The sequence below is a fragment of the Myotis davidii genome, unplaced genomic scaffold, assembly GCF_000327345.1.
Source record: "Myotis davidii unplaced genomic scaffold, ASM32734v1 scaffold1578, whole genome shotgun sequence".
NCBI classification, from domain to species: Eukaryota; Metazoa; Chordata; class Mammalia; order Chiroptera; family Vespertilionidae; genus Myotis; species Myotis davidii.
The window spans coordinates 146,819-163,509 of record NW_006289407.1 but is presented as its reverse complement, the minus strand read 5'-3'; the positions used below and the strand labels follow the sequence as shown (position 1 = coordinate 163,509).

Below are 16,691 nucleotides of genomic sequence, written 5' to 3'. Positions count from 1 at the left end.
TTTGGCTCTGATTTCACTCTATTTCCTAATATCACACATCACAAATCTGATTTACTGTTCTTGGTTGAGATTAACTTCGAGTGCTCCCTAAAAAGAAGCTGGGAATTAAGTTAAGAATAAACTGCTTCTTTATAAATGAGGTGGAATAAAAGAGACATGTGTCAAGATGGATGCTTGACCTGAAGGTTAATAGAGAATTCCAGTTTTCTGGGATGTTGCTAACACAGCTTCACAGGAGAAACAAAACAAAACAAAACAAAAAAAAACAAAAGAAAGTACCTTTACAATTTGCAACAGCATGGATGGAACTGGAGAGCATTATGCTAAGCGAAATAAGCCAGTCACGGAAAGATAAGTATCACATGATCTCACTCATTTGTGGAATATAATGAACAACATAAACTTATGAACAAAACAAATACAGAGACACAGAATCATCTAACAGACTGTCAAATCTCAGAGGGAAGGCAGGGGCAGATGGGCGGGGTAGTGGGGGGTAATAAGACATCAACCAAGAAATTTGTGTGTATATAAGCATAACCAGTGGACACAGACAATGGTGGTGGGGGGGTGAAGGCTGGGGCTGGACGACAGGGGCAGGCTGGGAGAGGACAATTGGGAGAAAGGTGGACATATGTAATACTTTCAACAATAATGAATTTTTTAAAAGGAAATAATAGAACTGATTTTGTTATTGGTGGGGTGCTCTCTGTGCCCCCATCTGTTGCTAGTGGAAGTGGGCTTCTTGGGGTTCCATGGGGAAAAGAATTTCTTGAGGACCCCATGGGAGGATGAAGTATCATGGAAAGTTTTATGTGGACTTAAACTCCTCAGTTTCCAAGATCCCATCTCCTTGCATCCTGCCATGGACAAAAATCCCATTTTGTCTTCAGCAGAGCTAGGATTAAAGCCAGTGTCCAGAGTTTCAGTTCCACATTTGCACAGTCCACTCCAGTATCTGGCTAGGTTAGCTTGTGTTCACAGATGTAGTCCATTGTGTGTAGGCTCCACATTGCCTTGGGCCATGCAGCTTCTATTGCCACAGGGCTATGGGAGAGTGCAAGGAAGCAGGAGTGAAGCAAGATGAGCAAGGGGGAGAGTTCCTTTGTCTGGAGATTATGTATTCCCAAAGTTTTGTGGGTTTGCAGTGGTTCTACCTCTGACCAATTATCTTTGTTCCCAGGTTAGACTGACAAGCAAGTACCTTCCCTACATTACACTGACTTTACTGTGCATGCTTCTATCTTTACCTTTGTTAGACTCCTTCCCCCAGTGATTTGTAGTGGTTCCTTAGGAAGTGGAAACTGTAGCTTCCTGGTACAGCTGCCCAGATGGTCATGCTTGTAATATCTGGCCTTTTATCTGTTCCTTTCCTATTATTAACATTAATAACTACTTAATTACAATGTAACAATCTGAGCTTTGGATCTTAGAATGAAGGTTCTGTTGTTTATGGGATGGAAAGGAAGAAAGGAAGAGAGTTATCTTCTATTTCTTGAGCAGAAAACCAGTCCACCAGCAAAATATTCAAATAAGTAAGTTTGGTTTTTTGTAGCCCCTTGCTTTATATACCCCCTCTCTCCAGACTCTTGAGTGTCAAAACCCTCTTGCTTATCCTAAGAGATCACATATCTACTAGTTTTGATTGCTATATAACAAAATAACACAAACTTAGTGGTTTAAAATAACAGCAATTTGTTAGCTCACGGTTCCCATGGGTCAGGAGTCTAGTATAGGTTAAGCTGGATCCTCTGCTCAGGTCTTACAAGATTAAAATGAAAGCATTGCCCAGAACTGCAGTTCTCATCTGGGCTTCAGGGTCTCCCAGGCTCACTCAGGTTATTGACAAAATTCAATGCCTTACATATGTAGGACTGAGGTCCCCATTTTCTTGCAAGCTGTCAACCACTCTCAGCTCCAAGATACTGATCATGTTCCTTTCTGCTTATCCTCCTCCATTTTTAAACCAACAACAAAAAAATTTCTCTGCCATCAATCCCACTAGTACTTCAAACCTCTGACCACCTGTTCAGCCCTTAGTTGGAGAAAACTTTCTACTTTTAAAGAGTTCATTGATTAGATGAGGTCCATCCAGATAATCTCCCTATTATATGGTCAAGTATTTTAGGAACTTAATTTTATCTGCGCAATCTGTCAGTTTAAGTTAAAAATATTGTATGGCCCTAACTGTTTTGGCTCAATGGATAGAGCATCAACCTGGAGACAGAAGGGTCCCGGGTTCGATTCCAGTCAAGGGCACATGCCTAGATTGTGGGCTCGATCCCCAGTAGGGGGCTTGCAGGAGGCAGCCTATCAGTGATTCTCTGTCATCATTGATGTTTCTCTCTCTCTCCCTTCCTCTCAGAAATCAATAAAAATACATTTTAAAAAATAACAAATTAAAAGAAAAGATTATTTTGGGACAATGGACCAGCATGTGGTCAGGCAAGACCTATTTGGGAACTTAATTCTACCCTCTTCATGTCTCCTAAGTTGTTCCTATGTATCATAGTTATGCCCTTTCCTCCCACAGATTTTCTGCAAATTCATTTTATTTTCTTCTTAATGGTTCAACTGCCAGTGACATCAGGGGCCTTGGAGAAGAGGGTGAGAGTTAAGGAGAGAAAGGGCAGAGATGACAATAGATGCTTTCATACAAGTGTTATTTATGAATCAAGCATTAAGCATTTGTAAATAAAAATATAATTTCAGAGGTTTGTTAACCTAAAAATAAAAGGGCCTTTCAAATGAGAGGCAACAAACATTTCTTGGGATCAGTAACTATAGCTATTCTGATGCACTGATTCAGGCAGAAGCCCAGTTAGGAGAGAAAGGCAATGGGTGTTTATGAGAAAGGGAAGGGGAGCAACACCAATAAAAGGAAGGCATTTCTATTGGTGCAAATAACAAAACATAATGATGTTATTCCTAAACAATGTTTTTAATTTTATTCTAGTAGCCATAATAACTACTTTTTTGATATCTTTGTAAAACATTCTTTTGCAAGGCACAAGGCACAAGGGCAAAGGTTACTTTGCCCTGTTTTAGCATTCCAAAGTTTTTGTTTTTTTAAAGATTATATTTGTCTGTGGATATTTTACATGAGAGGGAACAGAAAATAACCACCTGGAACTATTTCCCATGAAATTTTTGTGGCTACCCACCCAGGATCTTTCCTGGGCACAGACATGCTATAGGAAGTCTTTTGGGTGTAGGGGTTCCTCTTTGGAAACTTCCTGGATTTTCTCTCTTGTTAGCACTGCTCCTCTCTGGATTAGTCACCTTTAAAAGCTTTATTCACTTATGTTAGTCTGTTTTTTGGAGGGTAAAATGTATTTAGTCGATAGAGCTTTAAAGACAGTTTAAATCATTTCTGAAAAGTTAAAGTCAGTAGTGCATGGGCAGGCTAAATAGCCATCTCAGACAGTGAATAAAGAAAAATTGAATTTATTTGAAGAAAAGGGGCCAGGCGTTGAGGTTATACAAAGGGAAGGGCTATACAGCAGTGAACCAAAGGGTATTGGGTCCACGATGGCAGAAAAAATATACATATGACAGTGAAAAAAAGAAGGGCATAGAGGAAACAACAGGAAAGCCTAGCCTGGCTGCTTTGACTCACTGACAAGTCAGAGAAATGGGAGCCTTGGAGACAGGCTCAGGGCATTAGCTTAGGAGAAGCTGCCACTGCCCATTGCCCTCTTGGTTGTAAGTCTCATGGAGTCCCTTAGAGGTTGGGGGATATGTGCCTGTTGAGGAAGGAGACGGGGAAGGGAATAGCATCAACCATGGGCATGCTCCGTGGAGGGAAAATGTGCTGCATTCCAAAGTTTTGACATGTAAGATCGTGCAGGGCAGTTCCTGTGGAATGGCAGCTCCAACTTTATTTTAAAGTGGCTCTGTTTATATTATTGTTTACAGGTTGCAGGAACACTCTTTAACCTACAAGTGACTTCATATAACAGTTCACAAATGCCCAAGTCAGAAGATCTCTCATCACTTTTAGATAGGGCCTTGAGAGCAGATCTTGAATTTCTCAAAGGCACTTGTCATTCCCTGAAAAGACCTTGATTGCATAAAAAACAAGGGAACATTTTCCCATTTCTGTCTCTCCATCTGCCTGTCTGCCTTTCCATCAAGTTCAACTCATGTTTTCAGTTGTTTTTCACTTACACTGAATTTTCAAGTGGCTAGTGGGACCTTTTCTGTCTCACATACCTAATTTAACATATGGCCACAAACAAAATCAGGAATTCAGTCTGTAAACCTACTGCCAACTCCTCCTTCATATATCATTTACACTTTTAGCACTGTGGAGTTATAAAAATGAAGGATACCAGTTTTGCCTTAAAGTAGCTTAGAGTCCAGTAGAGGAGCTGGGAAATATAGAAACAGCAGTGAAATTGAGGCTGTAAATACCAAATAGCTGCTATTGTTTCCTGAATAAAGTTCAAGCTCTTTGGCCTAGAAGTCAAACCATCCTTGTATGCCTATGTCTGCTGTAGCCTCATCTCTTAGTACTCTCTGTCCCTACTTCACCTAAAACTAGTTTGCACAATATCCCATCATACCCATTCTGTGTATCTATACTTTTGCCTGGACTGTGTTTGCACCCCTTTTCTTCATGACTCTAAATTTTACCCATCATTCAAGAACCTAGTCCTGAAATCTTATTACAGAGAAATCTTTCCCTTTTTCTGAACTATACTGTTGACAATCAGTACCACCCATTTTGCCCTTGGAATACAACTGCTTTGTATGAAACCTGCTTTTTTTATTGTTAATCCTCATCCAAGGATATTTTTCCATTGATTTTTTCTTTATAGAGAGAGTGGAAGGAAAGGGGAGAGACAGAGAGGGAGAAACATCGATGTGAGAGAGACACATGTCCTGGGGATCAAGCCTGTAACCAAGGTAAGTGCCTTTGACCAGAATTGAACCTGGGTCCCTTTAGTCCATGAGTCAATGCTCTATTCTCTGAGCAAAATTGGCTAGGGCTGAAACCTGCTTTTCATTCACTTTAGTCTTTTCTTTCCATCTAGATCAGAAGGGGCTTAAAAATCTATTTTTTAAAAGTATATTTTTATTTCAGAGGGGAAGGGAGAGGGAGAGAGAGTTAGAAACATCAATGATTAGAGAGAATCATCAATCGGCTGCCTCCTGCATGCCCCACTGGGGATTTAGCCAGCAACCTGGGCATGTCCCCTGACTGGGAATTGAACCAGCTACCTCCTGGGTTGCTGCTCAACTGCTGAGCCACATTGGTCAGTCCTCTTGGTAGCTATTTTAGATAGGTCAAATTTTCCTCTCAGATAAATAAAGCCTATTTCTATAGTAAATCTGGCTAGGTTGTCCTTAGGAAGTTATGCCACTGACTTGAGACCATGTCTTACCATTTTTCTTTCTTTCCCCTCTGCCCCCCATCCCCACCCCATCAGCCCTAAGCAATCACTAGCATTCTTTCTGTTCCTGTGGATTTGCCCATTCTGAATTTTTAAAATTTATTTTTTAAAATGTTTATATATTTTTTAGATACCATGTTTTCTCTGAAACCCCACTTCTATCCCCGTGGAAGGCAAAGCCTAAATCTTTAAAAAGCTCATTTATAGAAGGACAATGATTTTAATAGAAATTTAAAACTTGTTCTGCTATCATAGTAACTCACAGAAATGGGTCCAACCTGATACTTGGCATAAAAGAGAGAGGACAGAATCCCAGGGCCTTCCCCTTCCTCTCTATTCCTCCTGCCTTTAGGTAATTCTAAGAAAATCTTAGCTTTGTGAGTATAGACACTATCTTGCTTACAACTTTATTTTCTATATCAGAGCCTAGCACAGGGCCCTGAAAATATATATCCATACCCAACAAAGACTTATTAAAATGAAAGGTTAAACACGGACACCTAGAAGTTACAAAGAAATGGTGTCCAGTATTGGGAGCAGGACAGAGTGGATGTTTTGGCTACTGAATCAACCACAAACAATTATTGAGTACCTCATCCAAGACTCTGTGGTTGCTGCTTTAAAGGATATAAAGATGAGTAATACATGATCCTTGCTCTTCAAAATTTCATAGACTTGCCCAGCCAGTATGGCTAAGTGTTGAGCATCAAGCTATGAGCCAGGAGGTCATGGTTTGATTTCTGATCAGGGCACATGCCTGTGTTTCGGGGTCCATTCCCAGTAAGGAGAGTGCAGGAGGCAGTCGATCAATGATTCTCTCTCATCATTGATGTTTCTATCTCTCCCTTCCTTTCTGAAATGAATTTTTAAAAAATCAGAGACTCATTGCAAAGACAAGGCATACTCAGAAATGAAACACTTTCAGAAGAATATCAACTTAGTGTATAAGAAAGTCTAGGACTGGATGTCGGGAGTAGGGCTGGGAACCTGTTAGATACTCACTTATGTGTGACCTTGAACAAATACCTCTCTGAACATGTTTCCTCCTCCTTGCTCCACCTAACTCATAGGGTTATGTAGCAGTTTAGATAAGTGAAATGATTTATACATGGAAAAAATTATAAAATGCCAAACTAAAGTAACACACAATTAGAGTTTGTTATTGTGTCAAACTCTGTGGTTCAGGTTATAGGTCTGTCCTTTGACTGCCACCATTACCACAACAAGAAACTCAGGAAGGAATTCATGGAGGAAATAAGACAGTTCCCCTCCCCCCTTTATTTACCAAATTTTAAAAAACATTTTATTGAGGTATGATTAAAACACAAAAAAGTTGTACATATTTAATGTATACAACTTGATGAGTTTGGAGATAAATATACCCCTGTGAAGCCATCAGCACAATCAATACCATAAACATAGCCATCACCTCCAAATCTTTCCTCCCATCCACTTATTTATTATTTTGTACTAGGGGCCCGGTGCACGAAATTCGTGCACTGGGTGTGTGTGGGGGAGTGTCCCTCAGCCCAGCCTGCCCCCTCTCACATACTGGGAGCCCTCAGGCATTGACCCCCATCACCCTCCAATTGCAGGATCGGCCCCTTGCCCAGGCCTGAGGCCTCCAGCAGAGTGTCAGGCCCTGGGCAGGGGACCCCAAGCTTCCCGCGATCTCCGCTCTGCCCCTTCCCCCCCGCGGTTGCAGGCTCCGCCCCTGCCCAGGCCTAATGCCTATGGCCGAGGCGTCCGGCCCGGGCAGCAGGGACCTGCAGCGGCAGCGGCCCCGCGATCGTGGGCCCCGCTTCAGGGGGCTTCTTCCTGCTTTCCCTTTCGCCTCCCTGCATTGTGCCTACATATGCAAATTAACCGCCATCTTGTTGGCAGTTAACTGCCAATCTTAGTTGGCAGTTAATTTGCATATAGCCCTGATTAGCCAATGAAAAGGGTAGCGTCGTATGCCAATTACCGTTTTTCTCTTTTATTAGTGTAGATGTATGACAAGAACATCTAACATAAAATCTACCCTCTTAGCAAATACAATACAGTATTGTTAACTATGGGCACTATGTTTCACAATAGATCTCTGGGACTTACTCATATTGCATAATTGAAACTTTGCACCCTTTGACTAAGACCTCCCCATTTCTTCCTTCCTCAGCCCCTGCCAACCAACATTCTACTCTCTATGAGTCTGACTATTTTAAATTCTTCATATATGTGGTATTATGTAGTAGTTGTCCCTCTGTGTCTGGCTTCTTTCTTTTTCTTTTTAAATATATTTTCATTTATTTCAGAGATGAAGGGAAAGGAAGCGAGATAGAAACATCAATGATGAGAGAGAATCATTGATTGGTTGCCTCCTGCACACCCCACACTGGGGATCAAGCTCAGAACCTGGGCATGTGCCCTGACTGGAATTGAACCGTGACTTCCTGGTCTGTAGGTCGACTCTCAACCAATGCTGGCCAGGCAGGCTTTTTTCACTTAGCATAATATACTCCAGGCTCATGAGAGGGTAGTTGTTAATAAACAAATCATTCTCTGTCTTCTCCATTCTCTTTCCTGGAAGCCTCTACACACACACACACACACACACACACACACACACACGCACGCACACACACACATTTATATCCAGATGAGATTAATTTTTACTGATGTTTAAGGGTAGTCCTTTGTTTAAAAGATTTTTAAATTGAGTTTTAGGGTGAGAGAGGAAGGGAGAGGGAGAGGGAGAGAGAAACATGGATGTGAGAGAGAAACATTCATCAGCTGCCTCCTGCACTCCCCCTATGGGGGATTGAGCCTACAATCTGGGCAGGTACCCTGACTGGGAATCAAACCAGCAACCTTTTGGTGCATGGGACAATGTGCAATCAACTGAGCCTTACTGGCCAGGGTAAGAATAGTCTTTAAATGTTGTGAAAAGCAGTCACAGAATGATGCCTTGAGGTACGTGAATGGGAATTCCCAATGTCTTCTTTCTACCATTTCCCATTTGGAGATAAAGATACTAAATTTGGTCTAGCCTCTGCCTTCAAATAACCATAGTTGGGCAATCAAATATCTCCTAGGGGCCAGAGGAGTAATTGAGTTAAGCAGCAGACAAAAAATAGTCTAGTAAGGACTATGTCCACTAGAGAATGCATATTCCATATGACATTTTTGTTTACAAATTGAGGAACCACTAAACCTGAATGCTAAACCTCTAAAGGCTTGTCCACTTACCCAAAAGGTAACCCTCAAAAGGTACTTAGTTGCTCATTTGTCTCTTTCTTGGCTAACTGGCACCCACCCAGCCTAATTCCTTTCCAACTCTGCAAGTTTTCTACTTAAAGAAAGTGGAGCCTGGCAGGGGTAGTGAGAACCATATTGGATAGGAAAACTGGAAGCCAAGAATTTACCCTAACTCTGACCCTGACTTCTCACATGCCTATTCCTGAATATCCTGCCCAGCAAGGGATAGTAAGTCTTTGAGCCTCAGTTTCCTTAACTAACTGTAAAAATAAAGGACTTGGACTCTAATCCCTAAATACCCTTCAACTGAGACATTCTGTATTTAAACTTGGGGTGAGGAAGACGGAGTACTGATAGTTCCATTTCTTTTTCTTTTCTTTTCTTTTTTTTAGTGGTTGATTACTACTAACAGCTTTAGTGATTACTAGATGTTCCCAGGTGACCTCGTCATGCCTGGAAATTAGTGTTGGCTGTCACCTGGGTCTCTCTTTCCACATGTTATTTTATCTTCAAGGAAACTAGCCTGGGCTTCTTCACAAATAATAGTTCATTTCTTGTTACCCATGTCAGATCTCCCTCCTGTCTCTGATCCTGGGAACAGCCCAACTTAACTTTGACTTAGCCCCTGATGCTGTAAGCCGGGTAGAGGGATTGGATACGGAAGATGAAAGCAAAAAATTGACACTTGAGGAAAGAAGTGGCAGTGGCAGCAACAAAATCTCAGAGATCTTTGGCTCTTGGCCTCTTTTGTTCAGCAGCCATGTGGCCCATATCCACCTCAGCCATGTCCTAGTTTTCTACCAGCTTTCACCTGATGCCTATTCCAGAGTATCACATCCTGGATAGTCCACTTAGCAGGAACATTAAGATTGTGGTGCTGGGAGGAAGCCAGGTAGGAATTGCCTTGTGAGTATGTGTTTGTGGTAGGGAGATAGAGAGCAATGGAATCACAGCATCACCTTTCCTCACCACACAATGAGAAGTCTAGCTGGTGGGGGATGAGGGGGAAATTGTAAGAGGGAAGGCAAAGGAATTTCACTAAGAAGGATGCCATCAGTTGGGTTGAAGGGATTGGTGTGGTCCCAAAACTGTGGGTAGTCTATCTGTTCAGGAAACACAAAGATGTGAGGGTTTGGGGCTGCACACAAAATTATGTGTATTGGCCTGTTAAGAGGGTGCCTACATTCCCAGCCATCTCTCCCTGGTAGACAGCAATCCTGTTGCTTTTCACAGCCATATGTTATGTGTGTACCCTTCTCAGTTCTGGTGCTCTCTGCTGGGAAGCCCAGCTTGGGGTTTAGACCCCACAGTTCTCAGTGGCAACTTCCCACAGCTGAGATATCTCTCCAGAACTTCAGCAGTTGTCTGTGGGGGCCCGGCCAGTCCTTTTGCATCTCTGCCCCTCCTACCAGTCTCTATGCAGTCTCTACTTTCCATCCTCAGTTATCAGGGTTCTGTCCAGGGAGTCTTCAGGTAATTATTCAAAGTGGTGTTTCTGTATTTTAATTGTAATTCCAGTTTGGTCCTGAGAGTGTGTCAGTGTAGCTTCCACTTACTCTGCTGCCATTTTGGAAACCCTCTTATATCCCCTTTAATGTGCTGCTGGATGTGGTTTGCTAGTTTTTGTTGAGAATTTTTGCATCTATGTACAGATGGAATACTACTCTGTAGCTTTTATTTGTAGTATATTTGTTTGGCTTTGGTGTCATAGAATGAGTTAGGAGATGTTTCCTACTCTTTTATTTTTTGAAAGAGCTTGAAAACTATTGGTGCTAATTATTTTTCAAACCTTTGGTAGATTTCATGAATGAAACCATCTGGTACTGGATTTTTCTTTGTTAAGAGGTTTTATGCTGCTGATTTAATCTCCTTATTTGGTATAGGTTTGTTCAGGTTTTCTATTTCTTCTTGAGCCAGATTTGGTAGTTTGTATGTTTCTTGGAATTTGTCCAATTCATCTAGAATATCTAAATTTTTAGCCTTCAGTTGATCATAATAGCACTGTGTCTGTTTTGTTGTAGTACTGTCTGTAAATTTTGTTAAATTGCAAAACAACACCTATAATTGTCCCCTCTGGCACCAGTAAACCACAGTAAGAGTGCAGGCTGCCATCCACACAGCACCAGTTCAGCTAGGAAAAGGGGCATGGTAAGCAAAAATGCCACAATCCTCTCTTACTGTATTTTAGCAGTGTTTCTTCATTAAGCACTCCTCTGCTTTTTGTAGTTGTTTTATAATTAGATTCTAGAGTTCTGAAAAAGTTGACTCTGACCATTTTCTTCAGCTTAATGGTTGGTTCAGTGGATGATGAATCCTTGGAGTTCCCTCTTCCTTCATTCTCAGTGATGTCACCTGTCCCCAACATTACATTTTGATTATAAAAATTTTCAAACCTGCAGCAAGAATGAAAGAATAGTACAGTGAAGACCCACCTCAAATCTTCTACAGTTAACATGCCATTATACTTATTTTTAATCATATAACCATTTATCAATCTATTAACTCATCTTGTGCTTATATGCATTTCAAAGTAAATTACAGACATATATATATATATGTGTGTGTATATACATACACACACACACACACACACACACATATATAATGAATAGAATTCAATATTACTTTATAATATTTTAAAGTTTTGTAACTGGATAACCAAGGGGTCTGAGTTGCCTATCACTACTTGAGCCAATTAAGTAGAGACAGGGTTGAATCATATATGAGCATTTATTACAATAATGCCAGCAGTATGGGAAAGCAGCAGATCTTCCACAAAAATCTGCTCTGCCCTTCCCCATAAGGCAGCTGCTTATATTGGGTAGGAGGTAAAGATTAGGTGGGAGAGTAAGAATTACAGACATGGGAAAGTAGGCAAGGTATTTTGGTGACAGGTTACAGGCAATGTGGACTGGGGGAGGGAGTGGGGTTGCAGAGGGCGGGTGCCTCCAGGCACCTGTGGGACCAGATTACAGGCAATAGAGGCTGGGGGTTGCAAAAGGCAGCTACTTCTGGTACTAGATTGTTTCAGCCACGAGGTTGTAAATCTTTCCATATTAGACAGTTCTTGGGAAAGGAGAATGGCCTTCATTCCGATGTTAGCTCCCATGTCCCAGGACTTACAACTCTCAACTAGGCTAGAATGTGTTCTCTGTCAGAGGGCCGATGAGGCCTGGACACGGAAGGCGGTGGCAATGGTATCTAGAGGTGGTATTCCCTAAGTGAGAGTAAGGTTTATAACCTGGTGGAGACATACTGTGTTATAAATTTTAGTATTATTGGGGTAAACGGTAGAGATAAATTCAGGATCTAGTTCAATTCATAGGTGAAAAATAAAGCTTTGAGTCTAATATTCACAATGGTGCGTTATAGAGTCTACTGAAACACAATTTCCTCCCTAAAACCACCCTAATTTTTATTAAAGAGCCAAATTAAGACCAATCTATTTACTGTATTAAATCTAGTTTCAATTTGGCCTGATCATTTGCATGAACACAATAAGAATAGCAATTGATCATATAGGCCTTAAAAAAACACACAAACACCTGCTTTGCTGGTATTTCATGATTGAACTTTAATTAACCCAGGGGTCCTCAAACTACGGCCCTCAGGCCACATGCAAATACAAATATTGTATTTGTTCCCGTTTTGTTTTTTTACTTCAAAATAAGATATGTGCAGTGTGCATAAGAATTTGTTCATAGTTTTTTTTTAAACTATAGTCCGGCCCTCCAACGGTCTGAGGGACAGTGAACTGGCCCCCTGTTTAAAAAGTTTGAAGACCCCTGAATTAACCCCTCAGGGCAAAACAGCTGAGCCACCTAGTTGCCATCAGGTTTGCCTATAATACCTGTAGAGTTGGGTGAGGTCCCCAATGATGTCTTGAGTTTCTTTCCTTGCAACCTTCGTTCCTTACCTGGAAAGACTGCCATGAACCATGTGACCAAGCAAGGTATCAGAGTATTTCTCCAAGGCCCTTACATTGGCTTCAAAGTCAGTTGTTATTCCTTAAAGCTTTCTGGTGACATCCAGAGTCTGGGCATGTCTCTCTCAGACATGACATTCCAGTAAAAGTCTTGGTTAATAGAACCACAATTGGAAACTGGTTTTGTTGAATTCATGCAAGGAAACGTATTGCCATGACTCATTCATTATCTCCATATTATCCTCACAAAATCCACCATGGGCTTACATACCTTCAGTGATTGGCATCTCACCAGTTTTGGAAGCAGTCTGTTCCATCTTTGGACAACTTAGAGTATTCAGGCACCCTTATTTATATAGATATTTATATCGAGTTACACACAATAAGGCTCTTTCTCCCACTGCAAGCTGTTCTTATGTTTGTAAAGAGCCCTTCCCCAAGTATTCTTTTTCTATAATATGTCTTTGTTACTTTAACTGCTTTTCACTGATAATGGCCCCCATTAGCCTGCTAATTTGATTTTGAATGCTTTATCAAAGCCCTCTTTAAATGGCATTCATAAAAGCCAAGGTCAAACTTCCACAGGGGTGGGGGGTGTTCAAATTAAAGGAAGTTGAGTACTTTTCCTTATTTCTTTCTTCTGATACTGAACTAGTATAAATGAGGCATTTTCCCCTTCAACTAAGACCCTAATTGGGTTTTCTTCCTATACGATCTTGGCTTCTTCCCTGCAGGCTGGCTGTTTCTTTGATAATTTCGTGCTGCCATCTGGTGGTTAAATCAGGTCATTTCTGCTTTTTTTTTTTTTTTTGAAAGGAAGCATAGTTTAACAAATTTATTAACCTGTAAGTAAAATAAAAGAGAACTTGATTTCTTCCTCCCATATAGTTCCTGCTATATGTCATGCGTTTGGGTTAAGTAAAGCCTGAAGGTGATAAATGGCAGGAAAGAGCAGGGATGCTCCAATGTATGATGCAGGGTACTAGGCAAATATTTTTTGGAGTCCCTTTTTATTTAAGTAATCTGATTTAAATATATTATAAAATTCATGGGCTCATGTAAGGTATAGTAATGTAGCAATAAAGGGAACAGAAGAGGTACTTACATATTTGTTTATTCAGCAGTTTATGTGAAAATTCTTCATAATGTCCCTTTTCAGGTCCAAAAAACATTTGTTTATGTTTTCATGTTTTTTGTTTTGTTTTGTTTTGATTTTTGCCAAATGAACCCTACCTGACTAATATAAAAGGTAGCAACACTGCTGCTACTTCCAATGCAACTACTCTTTGGAACCTGTTTGTATCTAAAAACTATAGCTTTCTTGCCTCTGCAGTTCTTTTAGCCTAGGTATCTGCAGTAGACCTTGATAGCCTAGACTCGCTGTGGTCGGCAAACTGAGGCTCGGGAGTCACATGCTGCTCTTTGGCCCCTTGAGCCTTAGGAGTACCCTAATTAAGTTAATAACAATGTACCTACCTATATAGTTTAAGTTTAAAAAATTTGGCTCTCAAAAGAAATTTCAATCGTTGTACTGTTGATATTTGGCTCTGTTGACTAATGAGTTTGCCGACCACTGGTAGGGCCTGTGTCCGACGTGAGTGAGAGTCACCCAAAATCATCACGATATCACCATTTCGGCAGCTTGATCTCACTGAATCTCATGAAAGAAATTACTGTGACAATCAATGGAAATGGTCTGCTAGCCAGACCACTCTCCCAGAACCAGGGCTGGATGCTGAACCCCAGGGCAACTAGTATATAGCTCGTCTTTTCACCTTTTAGGGTGTTTTTATGGAACAAAATATTTTAGTTTAAAGTCATTTTTTTTTGTAGTTGATGCATTTTGAGTGGTAAGAAAATTTCCATAAGTCAAGGTCTAAAAAATACGGGATATTTCCACAATTGTAGAAAATTGTTTTGGACAGACCTGTATTTGACAGACCTAGTTACTTTAACAATTGATAGCTTGTGTTAAAGACACAATAAGCTGAAAAAGGTTAAATTCTGTAGTGGAGTCAGATTCCTAGCGATACCATTATTTCATGGCCTATAGAGAAGGAGTTCAAGATTTGTCAGGTGGCCTGATAGTATTGCTGCTGGTGGTAGTTGGTTTGCTTTCTAGGTCCTCCCGGTTAGTCCAGGCTGAGATTCCAGGTGTTAAGGGAATACTACTTATTTATAATCCTTTTCTTTCCTGATGACTGAGTGATATCAAAGTTGTTGTAGCTACTATCTTTCATAGGTACCATTCAAATATACCATGATTAGTACAGTAATTTTAAACTCCACACAAATCCCAGAATTCTCACTAGAGAGATCTGACACACAAGGTAGTCTCATCAACAGAGTTATTTCACTAAAGTGCAACCAAAGTTATCTGAGTCCAAGGATCTCTATCCTGGGATCCTCGTGTTGCTATTAGGTTTTTAAACCAAATAGAAGTCAACATCCCTCAATCTCAATGTACCAATTTATACAATGAACGAATGTCCCCCCCCTATTCATTTCATAGGACTTTGTGAAAACTTAAATTAGGGTGATATCTTATAGTAGTCCTTATTTGTAGGCTTCTGCTCATATAGTTTAATTTTGGGGGTATCCAGGAAGGCTCCTATGGAAAATTATCCTTCAGAATGAAATCTTACTATTAAATTATCTTTGTGTTAAGCATCGTCTTCTCCAGGGTATCACTTTGTAACAAAATATTCCTCATTTGGAATAAGGAAGATTACTTTTTTGTGTGTGAATGAAGAGCATATATAAGATGCAATGTACCTTTTAAGGATGAAAATTTGCATACTATTTTATCCGGAGATTGGAGGGTATGCTTGTCTGATAGTATTACTTTGCAGTTGACAGTAGTAGGGCAATGTATCTTTTGACTTTCTAGGAGTTGTGAGATACAGGTTACAAATAGGGCTCCATGATTATTTAGGGGTCAAATAATTTTTTTTTTCCTTTCTCTCTGTTGCTCACCATCTGACTTATAAGATAATTGAAGAGAAAGTCCCTTGAAGAAGGTTCTGACCTTGGAGATCCTTCCTACCTTCTTTGGTTCAAAAGTTTGATGGGGGAGTTATATACATTTGGATACTTTATTAACATATCAAAGCTATACCTGCCCTTCCTCCCTTTTCAAAACCAAACTAAACTAAATTGTTTTCTTTTGTTATGTTGTTTGTGGAGAATTTTAGCATCAGTAATTTTATTTACTTAAGGTCCCCATTTTAGATAACCCATGGCGACCCATTGAAGTTATGGTTCCTGGACTAGAAATGAAGCCTATTTACAGTCTAGTATACTTTCAGATATGTTTCTATTTTCTTGAAATCTCCTTTTTCTAAATTTTAAGCCAGCTAAACCACAAAGATGTCTAGCTTTCAATCTTTTAAGCCACGCCTCTTCCACTCCGTCTGCACCCAGTCTCCACCCCCTTGCTTTTTAAAGCCCTGCAATTTGCTGCCACCGCCATATTTCTTCTTCTCCTGAGGTGGAATGGGATCTTTCTAATGAAGATGTCTTCAGCCATGTGGCTCTTTCTGGAACATTTTCCAGCTCTCAACCACTCTTTATGGCGCATTTCTTTTAGAATATTCACCAAAATTCTATAAAATATTTTGAAAATTCTAAACTTTCTTCCAGCATTTTATTGAGACCTCCATATTTTTTAGGTATTTGGGATATTTTTATGACATTTTTCATTTTGAAAAAATTTTTGTTTGCAACAATTTTTGGTTGAGTCCTCTATTTTATGATTTAGTTCTCTATTTCCTCCACTTTCCTATATTTTGCCCATCAGGGTTGCGGACACCTGATTTTATTTATTTACTTTAAGAAATGTGCCCATCGGGGCCGCGGATACCTGCTTTTAATTTTTTTTCCCCCCCTTAGCCCATCGGGGCCTCGGATACCTGCTGTGTCCTCCTTTTCCCCAAACCACTGGCCCACCGGGGCCTAGGATACCTGCTTTTTTTTTTTCTTCTTCTTTTTATTGCCCATCGGGGCTTCGGATACCTGCTTTAATTTTTTTCTTGTCCATCGGGGCTGCAGATACCTGCTTAGATTTTTTTTTTAATCGCTCGAAATTTTGTTGTTTTCTGGGGTTCGTTATACTATCTGGAATGTCTATT

At 40.4% G+C, this 16,691-nt stretch overlaps 1 long non-coding RNA gene across 1 annotated transcript in view; it reads left to right on the top strand.

Annotated features, from left to right (window-relative positions):
* LOC107182805 overlaps positions 1–5,834 on the top strand; it is a 19,890-nt gene extending 14,056 nt beyond the window's left edge. The window contains exons 2-3 of the long non-coding RNA XR_001513537.1: positions 4,387–4,394; positions 5,825–5,834. This is a non-coding gene — a long non-coding RNA (uncharacterized LOC107182805). The remainder of the gene's footprint in view (positions 1–4,386; positions 4,395–5,824) is intronic.
* The last annotated feature ends 10,857 nt before the right edge of the window (positions 5,835–16,691 follow it).